Consider the following 11132-nt stretch of genomic DNA (forward strand, 5'->3'; position numbering starts at 1 on the left):
CAGCAATCTTGATTCCAACTTGTGCTTCCTCCAGCCTAGCATTTCTCATGATGTACTCTGCATGTAAGTTAAATAAGCAGAGTGACAAAATACAGCCTTGATGTACTCCTTTAGCTATTTGGTATTATAAAAGTATATTTAATTAGCAAACTGATTCTACTATCTATGTGGAGGAGAAAATGTGTAGGCTAGTTTTCCGGTCCCAAGCATTTTTGCCAATAAAGAACATCAAAGGAGGACTTACTAAATATCAACATGAAATGAGAAATTACAGCATGTGAAAACCATATGATACTGATATTGCCCAAGAACTAGAGATCAAAGAACCTAAAAACAAACAGAAACAGCCCTGCATAGTTGAAAATTAGTTTCTTGAGGAAGGTAATATTTTAAATGTTTGAGAGAAGGATGGGTAACTTTTATATAGAAAATTTCTTCCTGATTTTTTTTTGTGTGTGTGTGCACATGAACTTGGGGAAACTTTGGGAGATAGTGAGGGACAGGGAGGTCTGGGGTGCTGCAGTCCATGGGGTTGCAAAAAGTTGGACTCAACCTAGTGACTGAACAACAACAACAACATATATAACAATAGAGTCAGAGGCAATTTGGGGCTTTTGTATTTGGTCCAGAGACTTACTGGTTTAAGATACCATATATTGAGACTCCATTTAGAGGGTCACTAGAATAAATTAGAAGTATCTTAGGCTTACAATATAAACAATTTTTTGATGATGATACATGATGTAAGAGTGAACACATGACTATGATTGATTGACCAGAAGGGAGTAGAGAATGAGCTTGCTGGGCATATCTGGTAGTGATCACAGTTACACCCTGATAAGCTCTTGACAAAACAAACTTACCTTGGCAGTGACCAGTTCTCTACCTGTGCTAAGTGCCCAGGGGAGCACTGCCCATCCCAGGAGCTCCAGGCACAAGTGCTCTGTGTCCCCTGGAAGGAAGGAGCTACTCCTTACCTTTATTTTATGCTTACATTTATTTATTTATTTGGCTGTGCCAGACCTTAGTTGAAGCACGTGGAATCTTTCACGTTCATGGTGGCATGTGGGATCTTTTTTAGTTGTGGCAGGTGAACTCTCTGTTGCAGTGTGTGGGGTCTAGTTCTTGGACCAGGGATCAAACCGTGGCCTCTTGCTTTGGAAGAGCAGAGTCTTAGCCACATGACTACCAGGGAAGTCCCTACCCCTTAGCTTTAGGGGGCCTGCCATTGGTCTGGCTGGGAACACAGCTGGATGAGTATAACTGTACAGATACCTTCTCACTTCCCGATTCCTACTGTTAGCTCTCTGGGTCAAGGGCAGGAGAAGGCAGCCATAAAATATGTTTGAGTTTTATTGAAACTCTTCCCGTAAATGTGTGCTCTTTATACTAGGTCTATCCCACAGAAACAAAAGCTAGACACACTGTAGTGAAACTGAAAAAGTTAGAGGATACAGAGAAAACCTTGAAAGGAGTAGACGGGAGGAGAAAGAAGGAAAGAGGCCAATAATAACTGGAGAAAGGCTTAGGAAAAGAGATTTTTTTACTCGCTTCCTTGGTGTTTGTTTCTGAAGATGAGAGTGATTTGAGGCTATTTATGCTGAGGGGAAGAAACTTTTTTAAAAGGCTTAGGATAGGGGAGTTCTGACAAAATATGGTCCACTGGAGAAGGGAATGGCAAATCACTTCAGTATTCTTGCCTTGAGAACCCCATGAACGGTTTGAAAAGGTAAAAAGATAGGCCCCTGAAAGATGAACTCCCCAGATCAGTAGCTACCCAATATACTACTGGAGATCAGTGGAGAAATAACTCCAGAAAGAATGAAGGGATGGAGCCAAAGCAAAAACAACACCCAGCTGTGGATGTGACTGGTGATGGAAGTAAAGTCCAATGTTGAAAAGAGCAATATAGCATAGGAATGTGGAATGTTAGGTCCATGAATCAAGGCAAATTGGAAGTGGTCAAACAGGAGATGGCAAGAGTGAACATCGACATTTTAGGAATCATTGAACTAAAATGGACTGAAATAGGTGAATTTAACTCAGGTGACCATTATATCTACTACTATGGGCAAGAATCCTTTAGAAGAAATGGAGTAGCCATTATAGTCAACAAGAGAGTCTGAAATGCAGTACTTGGATGCAGTCTCAAAAATGACAGGATGATCTCTGTTCGTTTCCAAGGCAAACCATTCAATATCACAGTAATCCAAGTCTATGCACCGACCAGTAATGCTGAAGAAGCCGAAGTTAAACGGTTCTATGAAGACCTACAAGACCTTTTAGAACTAACATCCGAAAGAGATGTCCTTTTCATTATAGGGGACTGGAATGCAAAAGTAGGAAGTCAAGAAACACCTGGAGTAACAGTCACTTTTGGCCTTGGAGTACAGAATGAAGCAGGGCAAAGGCTAATAGAGTTTTGCCAAGAGAATGCACTGGTCATAGCAAACACCCTCTTCCAACAACACAAGAGAAGATTCTACACATGGACTTCACCAGATGGTCAACACCGGCATCAGATTGATTATATTCTTTGCAGCCAAAGATGGAGAAGCTCTATACAGTCAGCAAAAACAAGACTGGGAGCTGACTGTGCCTCAGATCATGAACTCCTTATTGCCAAATTCAGACTTAAATTGAAGAAAGTAAGGAAAACCACTAGACCATTCAGGTATGACCTAAATTAAATCCCTTATGATTATACAATGGAAGTGAAAAATAGATTCAAGGGATTAGATGTGATAGAGTGCCTGAAGAACTATGGATGGAGGTTTGTGATATTGTACAGGAGACAGGGATCAAGACCATCTCCAAGAAAAAGAAATGCAAAAAAGCAAAATGGTTGTCTGAGAAGGCCTTACAAATAGCTGTGAAAAGAAGAGAAGCAAAAAGCAAAGGAGAAAAGGAAAGATATTCCCATTTGAATGCAGAGTTCCAAAGAATAGCAAGGAGAGATAAGAAAGCCTTCCTGAGTGATCAGTGCAAAGACATAGAGGAAAGCAACAGAATGGGAAAGACTAGAGATCTCTTCAAGAAAATTCGAGATACCAAGGGAATATTTCATGCAAAAATGGGCTCAATAAAGGACAGAAGTGGTATGGGCCTAACAGAAGCAGATGTTAAGAAGAGGTGGCAAGAATACACAGAACTATACAAAAAACATCTTCATAACCCAGATAATTATGATGGTGTGATCACTCACCTAGAGCCAGACATCCTGAAATGTGAAGTCAAGTGGGCCTTAGGAAGCATCACTACAAACAAAGCTAGCGGAAGTGATGGAATTCCAGTTGAGCTATTTCATATCCTAAAAGATGATGTTGTGAAAGTGCTGCACTCAATAAGCCAGCAAATTTGAAAAACTCAGCAGGGGCCACAGGACTGGAAAATGTCAGTTTTCATCACAATCTCAAAGAAAGGCAATGCCAAAGAATGCTCAAACTACCACACAATGGCACTCATCTCACACACTAGTAAAGTAATGCTCAAAATTCTCCAAGCCAGGCTTTAGCAATACATGAACTGTGAACTTCCAGATGTTCAAGCTGGTTTTTAAAAAGTCAGAGGAACCAGAGATCGAATTGCCAACATTTGTTGGATCATCAAAAAAGAAAGTTCCAGAAAAACATCTATTTCTGCTTTATTGACTATGCCAAAACCTTTGACTGTGTGGATCACAACAAACTGTGGAAAGTTCTGAGAAAGATGGGAATACCAGACCACCTGACCTGCCTCTTGAGAAATCTGTATGTAGGTCAGGAAGCAACAGTTAGAACTGGGCATGGAGCAACAGACTGGTTTCAAATAGGGGAAGGAGTATGTCAAGGCTGTATATTGTCACCCTGCTTATTTAACTTATATGCAGAGTACATCATGAGAAATGCTAGGCTAGATGAAGCACACACTGGAATCAAGATTGCTGGGAGAAATATCAATAACCTCAGATATGCAGATGACACCACCCTTTTGGCAGAATATGAAGAAGAACTAAAGAGCCTCTTGATGAAAGCAAAAGAGGAGAGTGAAAAAGTTGGCTTAAAGCTCAACATTCAGAAAACTAAGATCATGACATCTGGTCCCATCACTTCATGAGAAATAGATGGGGAAACAGTGGAAACAGTGGCTGACTTTATTTTTGGGGGCTCCAAAATCACTGCAGATGGTGACTGCAGCTGTGAAATTAACAGACACTTACTCCTTGGAAGGAAAGTTATGACCAAACTAGATAGCATATTAAAAAGCAGAGACATTATTTTGCCAACAAAGTTCCATCTCATCGAGGCTATATTTTTTCCAGTAGTCAGGTATGGATGTGAGAGTTGGACTATAAAGAAAACTGAGCACAGAAGAATTGATGCTTTTGAACTGTGGTGTTGGAGAAGACTCCTGAGAGTCAGTCCCTTGGACTGCAAAGAGATCCAACCACTCCATCCTAAAGGAGATGAGTCCTGGGTGTTCATTGGAAGGACTGATGTTGAAGCTGAAACTCCAATACTTTCGCCACCTGATGTGAATAACTGACTCATTTGAAAAGATCCTGATGCTGGGAAAGATTGAAGGCAGGAGGAGAAGGGGATGACAGAAGATGAGATGGTTGGATGGCATCAGCAACTCAATGGAGATGAGTTTGAATAGACTCCGGGGGTTGGTGATGGACAGGGAGCCTGGTGTGCTGTGGTCCATGGGGTCGCAAAGAGTCAGACACGACTGAGTGACTGAACTGAACTGAAGATCGGGGAGAAAATTGTCTCCAGAATCTCATCAGTGGTCACAGCTTCAGTGACCACGTAAGCTGTCATTCCTAGTCCTCTCCTTTAAAATTCCTATGCTCAACTACCTACCTGACTTTAGCCTTATCTGTAATATCATAATTTCTTAAATGAAAAATTCAGTCATGTCATTAATGAATAATTGGAAATTAAATAAAAAACCCCAATGCAGGAGGGAGGCAAGTTGTTTTAAAGAATGAGGCTCAATATATTAAGTTAACCTTAAAAATACACTCCAATATACTTGTTTCACATGCATGCTTCATGGACTAGAGCCCACCAGGCTCCTCTGACCATGGAATTTCCGAGGTGAGAATACTGGAGTGGTTGCCATTTCCTGTTCCAAGGGATCTTCCTGACACAGGGATCAAACCCATGTCTCCTGTGTCTCCTGTATTGGCAGACAGAGTCTTTATTACTGTGTCTGGGAAGCCCCTAATTTACGTGCAGACAAATACTGTTTGATTCCACTTATACAAGGTACCTAGAATAGTCAGAGTCATGGAATCAGAAAGTACATTGGTAGGTTTGCGTCTGGAGGGTGGGAGTGGGTGGGGAGGGGGGATGGGGAGTTAGTGTTTAATGGGAACAGAGTTTCAGATTAGGAAGGTGAAAAATCCAGGAGATGGATAACGGTATACAACAGTGTGAATGTACTTAGTGCTGCTGAACTGTACAGTTAAAGATGATTCAAATAGAATGTTTTATATTATGGAAATTTTACCGCTATAAAAAACCATTGGAAAAAAAAGGATGCGGTCCAGGGCATAGGTGACATAAAGTTTAGACTTGGATAGAGAGGAGTGAATGTAGTAATAATGAACAAAAACAGGAGAAAATTTGCAAAATACAACAAAAGATAGCATCTTTCTCTAGGAAGTGGTACACATATCCTTTCACACACTGGGTACCAGTGGTTTAGCCTTTTCCTAAACTTGGACAGGTTGGGGGAGGGTGCTTCTCAGGTTTCAATGAAAGGAAATGTGACCAGGTCCCACATCCCATCTATTGGTTCATTGAATTTGAGGGAACTGTTCCTTTATACCCATCCTGGTAACTCATTGTGCTAAATTGTGTGATTCCTCTTCTGAGCTGAGCCAAGAGAAGCTGCTGACAGGTTAGGCTTGCCTTGATGGATTGACTGAAAGGGTCGTAATGTATGGGTGGGTCTACTTGGGCTAAAGGACTAGGAACAAAGTGAGCAAATTAGAGAGATCAGCTGCTGAGCATCAGGAAGTGTGGAACAGAGAAAGACTGAGGATAGTATGTCACGGAAGGTGCTGAAAGATTTGCCAATGAGCATCAAGACCCCATGGGTCAGGAAGACCCCTGGAGAAGGAAATGGCAACCCACTCTAGTATTCTTGCTAGGAGAACCCTAAGAACAGAGGAGCTGGGTAGGGTAGAGTCCATGGAGTTGCAAAGGGTCAGACATGACTGAGTGTCTGAGAACACACATCCAGGCCCCAGGTGAAGTTCGTAACCTTCTCTCCAGGTAGAAAGGTGAGATAAGGAGTGATTTCCTGTTTCATTTTACCTAAAATATCACAACTTCTTTTACTCACTAGTGCTACTGCAAAGTGATTGCATGAATGTGAAAGTTGCTCAGTCATGAAACCCCATAGCCTGTAGCTCACCAGGCTCCTCTGTCCATGGAATTCTCCAGGCCAGAATACTGGAGTGGGTAGCCATTCCCTTCTCCAGAGGATCTTCCCAACCTGGGGATCGAACCCAGGTCTCCTGCACTAGGGGCAGATTCTTTACCATCTGAGCCAATGGTGAAGCCCTGCAAATGGTTATGGGTCTGAATTTTTCCAAGGACTAATGGATTTCAAACAGCTTGCCTGTAATATCAGTGATTCAGGAGTAGTCAATATTTGTACAGCCTTGTGTTACTTGAGGTTGTAAATGATTGCCTGCAGTTTTACCTGCAGAAAATACAAGCAGTTTCCTAATCTCTGAACAGGCTTATTGTATTTTTTCCTATTGAAGACTTTTAGTCTTTTGTTGAGAAAGAAGCTGAAGTAGAAAGGCCATCTCAACATAGTGATTAAGAGCAGTCTCTGGAGAGAGGCTCTTGGTGTGTGAATCCTGATTTCGGTATGATGGCCCTGTGATTTTGCAAGCTGCTCAATTTCTTTGGGTCTGTTTCCTCATTCTACATAATGTGAATAATAGTAGAATGGGCCCCCTAGCATTGTCGTGGGACTATAATGACATAATCTAGGCAAAGTGCCTTGCGCAGTACCAGGATCCAGTAAACACTGAATGCATCCTGATTGTATATAACATGTATATTAGGAATGTTAAAAAATCCTGGGTAGTCTATGAATGACAAAAAAATAAATCAGAAGTTTAGAGCTTAAAAGAGATGCTTGAGATCATTTCTGTGAGGATGGTAAATACCTAGCCTATTTTCCACCACAGCAGATAATCACTGAAATTCTGATAATCCTGAAATTGTTTCCCACAGAACTCAGTTAGGAGTCTGAGTCCTCCAACAAGGTATCTTATGTGATCATTACCAATGGACTGGTGTAGATCCTTGAAATGAAACCCATTTGCCACTCTTAGTTGTGAAAGTGACCTTCCTAGTGTGACCCAGGTGATGAGGATCAGAGCTTGGACAAAAACAGCCTCTTGTTGCATTGTTGACTGTATCCATCACTGTGTGTTTTATAGCCTTATAGAATACAAAAAGAGGATCTAAAAAATAAATGCTCTTGGAAGGAAAAGGGTAGCTAGAAGTAAATTTGGGGCTGAAGAAAATGGGAAGTTATTATTGTCTACACTTGAACTCTTTTCAATATTGGTCATTGGCCATGGTTTGGATGATGGAAAAGTTTAAGGTGACTGCAGAAATCATACATTCCACACCATTCCAAAAAACTTTGTTTACGAATTCAACAAACATTATATTTGGTAGAAATGAGATTGTATGGAGGAAGAGATTCCTCTCTACCCTGGGGCAGAGAGAAAGAGAGAGAATTCCTACAAGAAAGACATGGACAAAACTGGGTGCATCAGTAATTTCATTTCAGTAAAGACATGTTCAGGGAACCATGGGGAACAAGTGGTCAGTTCTACATGGGGAATGGAAATCAGAAAGACTGCTTGACCTGAATCTTCAAGGAAAAAGTAACCTCTGTCAACTAAAGAAAATAGTCACAACCTAAAAGTTGAGAGTTTGTGTTTTAATTATTGAGAGTTTTTAGGACTTCAAGCCCAGGAGACAGCGTCTCAAGTGGCGATGAGAGAACTTTTCTGAGGAGGTGGTGGTGGTGGGAGGTGGGAGCAGTCAGGTTATATAGAAGTTTGCAACAAGAGGCAGGTAGTCTGAACATCAAAAGATTATTGTTAATTAAGGAAAACCAGATATCTTAGACTTAAGGAATTTAGCACTTTTCTATGTATGGGAAGAGTTTGGGCTTACTGAAATCATTCCTTTCATATGTATCTCAGCTATCTGGGGCCAGTATCCTGGGCAGACCCAGTATGCTGGGTCTCATTGCTTGTGGTAGGGAATGGAGGCAACTTGATGGTTGCCAGAGAGCGGGCATTGTTCTTCCTATACACCCTCCAGGCTCAGAAATTCATATTTGGAGGGCAGGAAAAATTGATAGCTCTGACATCTATGTTTATTCATATGGCAGAAAATACTCTATTTCTCACCTCAACAACCCAGAGATTCTGAAAAATGTTAGTAACCATACTGACAGGCTAGAAGTTGCATTTTGGGGGTGATGAGATATACGTGGACTTAAATTTACTGTTATAAATTACTAATAGTCATATGGGCTTCCCAGGTGGCACTAGTGATAAAGAACCTGCCTGCAAATGCAGGAGACATAAGAGACATAGGTTGGATCCCTGGGTTGGGAAGATTCCCCTGGAGGAGGGCATGGCAACCCACTCCAGTATCCTTGCCTGGAGAATCCCCATGGACAGAGGAGCTTGGCGGACTGCAGTCCGTGGTATCACAGAGTTAGACATGACTAAAGCAACTTAGCATGAATAATTATATGGTTTTGTTAAGGGGAGGCCACAGTGAATGTGGCTGCCTGCCATAAGACTAATGTCACAAAGCAATGTTTGCCACGACCACATCTCAGGAACAGATTGCTTTGCATATTTACTTGAGGACTAAATACACTTCCTAGTCTACCAGCCTCTCCTTGTGTGTCTGAACAGTGAATGTCAAGGAGTTCACTGACACTGCGGGAACCCTGTAGGTTCAAATCGATGTGAACTCTGTAGGCTCAAACCTGCAAGACCAAACTGATGCTCTACCCTGTTTGACGTCATAGTCTTAAAATCAAATTTGCTTACCCTCACTCTTTCATTGTTAAACACACTCAGGTTATTGTTCTGCTGTTTCCTTAAGGAGAAAAGATAAAGAGGCTCTAAAATTCTAGGCTATAAAAAAACTCATTGTGACTGCAAACCTGCCATCCAGATGCCCTTGGGCAACTGGTGGACAATGAAACCTAGGGTCAAGTAGGTCACTCAACCTGTTAAGTCTAAAATTGGTGGACTGACTTCTAAAAGTGTTTTTCCACTTTCTTTGCCAGGGATAAGAGGAAATGCACTCAGAGAGGTCAAGAAAATCAAGTTTGCCTGGAGCTTTGTGGCTAATGAAAGGCTCTGTTCCAATGTGGACCATGGCAAAATATCATTGACCCAAATCCTGTGTTGAATGAACACCAATAAGGGATGCTGACCCAGTTTCTTTCCATATGGCCTTTATTTTCTCTTTTTATGTTTGGATTTAAGTTACTACGGATGCCAAGAAACAAAGGTTTCTTTGGGTCAAAGACTTGGTGTGAATTGTGCAATCACTCCTCTAGGAGCCACTGAAATGAAATTTGAGGCTGAGTCTGAGATGCCCTTGGATTATATCGAATGTAGACTGGACTCTTACAGAGGAAATTTGGTTAAAACAAATGTCAATATATTTTACCCAGTGGTATTAAGAGCTCTTAATGTTTCAGGCCACCATGGAGGCAGGAGTAAGATTGGAATTAGGAGAAATGGCGCGCTGCAGGGAACAGTATGGGGGGGGGTACAGGAGTGAATGGAGATGCATGGGTACTGTGGGCAAGATTATAGTCTAGAGCAATTCAAAGATTGTTTGATGTTATGTTGGAGGAGTGCTCTGCCTGGAAGGAAGAGAAATGAGGTAAGTCTGTCGCCACCAAGAGCCTCTCCTTGCTGGTCTGATCTACTCAGCTCTGGATCCAAATTTGTAGACTCCTAACAGAAGGCAGGATGATTGAATAGCATCACTGACTCAATGGACATGAGTGAGCACACTCCAGGAGATGGTGAAGGACAGGGAAGCCTGGTGTGTTGCAATCCATGGGGGTCGCAGAGTCAGACACCACTTTGTGACTGAACAGTAACTCAGCAAAGTAAAAGTCTGAAGGCAGCCAAGGTATTTACTCCCCTTTACTGCCCCAGAGCACACCTCTTGGGGATCTAGATGCTGCATCAGTATATAAGAGCATACAGTACCATGTTGCAGTAACTATGATGTTCTCCGAATTTCTGCATTTCCGGTGGGTCTTCCGTGCCTTATATAGAGGGCTGCTCTAGGGGAATGACTGGCCAGTGATCCCTGCTGGAGAAAACAAGTAGTGCTGGGAAGAAAACCCAAGATGCCTGCTCTGAGCCCACACGCTGGCATAGCTGCCAGAGAGGGGGTTCTTTGAGTGGTCCTTTGTCCAGCTGAGCATGGGTGGGCAGGACTGAAAACTAAGTCCTGAGAATAGAAGAGGAGCCCGGAGGCTGAAGCAGCCAACTCTGGCTACAGGGCTGGGCTCACCAAACAATGGTCCGGTTGTGCTAAATCCTAAAACATGATAAAAATATAATTTCAAAAGAAATGTTGAGTCTCAGTATTCAGAGCCTCTCATATTAGTGGCAAACGTTTCTGTGTTCAATTTTGGCCTTTGACCTCATTCCACTTTTTTATTTTCATGAATCTCCTCTCTTTACTTAAAACATATTCATACAGCATCTTATTGTTCACGTACAGTTCTAGGCACTGGAGGTAGGACTAACTCTCTGTTCTCTTGGATACTATGTTTTACTGGAGAAACAGGCAGAAACAAAGACATAAGTATATACTACATAAATACATGCTATATGAGATGGTTGGATGACATCACCAACTCGATGGACCTGAGTTTCAGCAAGCTCTGGGGGTTGCTGATGGATAGGGATGCTTGGCGTGCTACAGTCCATGGGGTTGCAAAGAGTCGGACATGACTGAGTGACTGAACTGAACTGATGTATATTACACCGTATCACATCATACCATACCATATCACATCACACATACATATATTTTTTTTTATGT

The sequence above is a fragment of the Muntiacus reevesi genome, chromosome 7 (assembly GCF_963930625.1).
Source record: "Muntiacus reevesi chromosome 7, mMunRee1.1, whole genome shotgun sequence".
Classification (NCBI taxonomy): domain Eukaryota; kingdom Metazoa; phylum Chordata; class Mammalia; order Artiodactyla; family Cervidae; genus Muntiacus; species Muntiacus reevesi.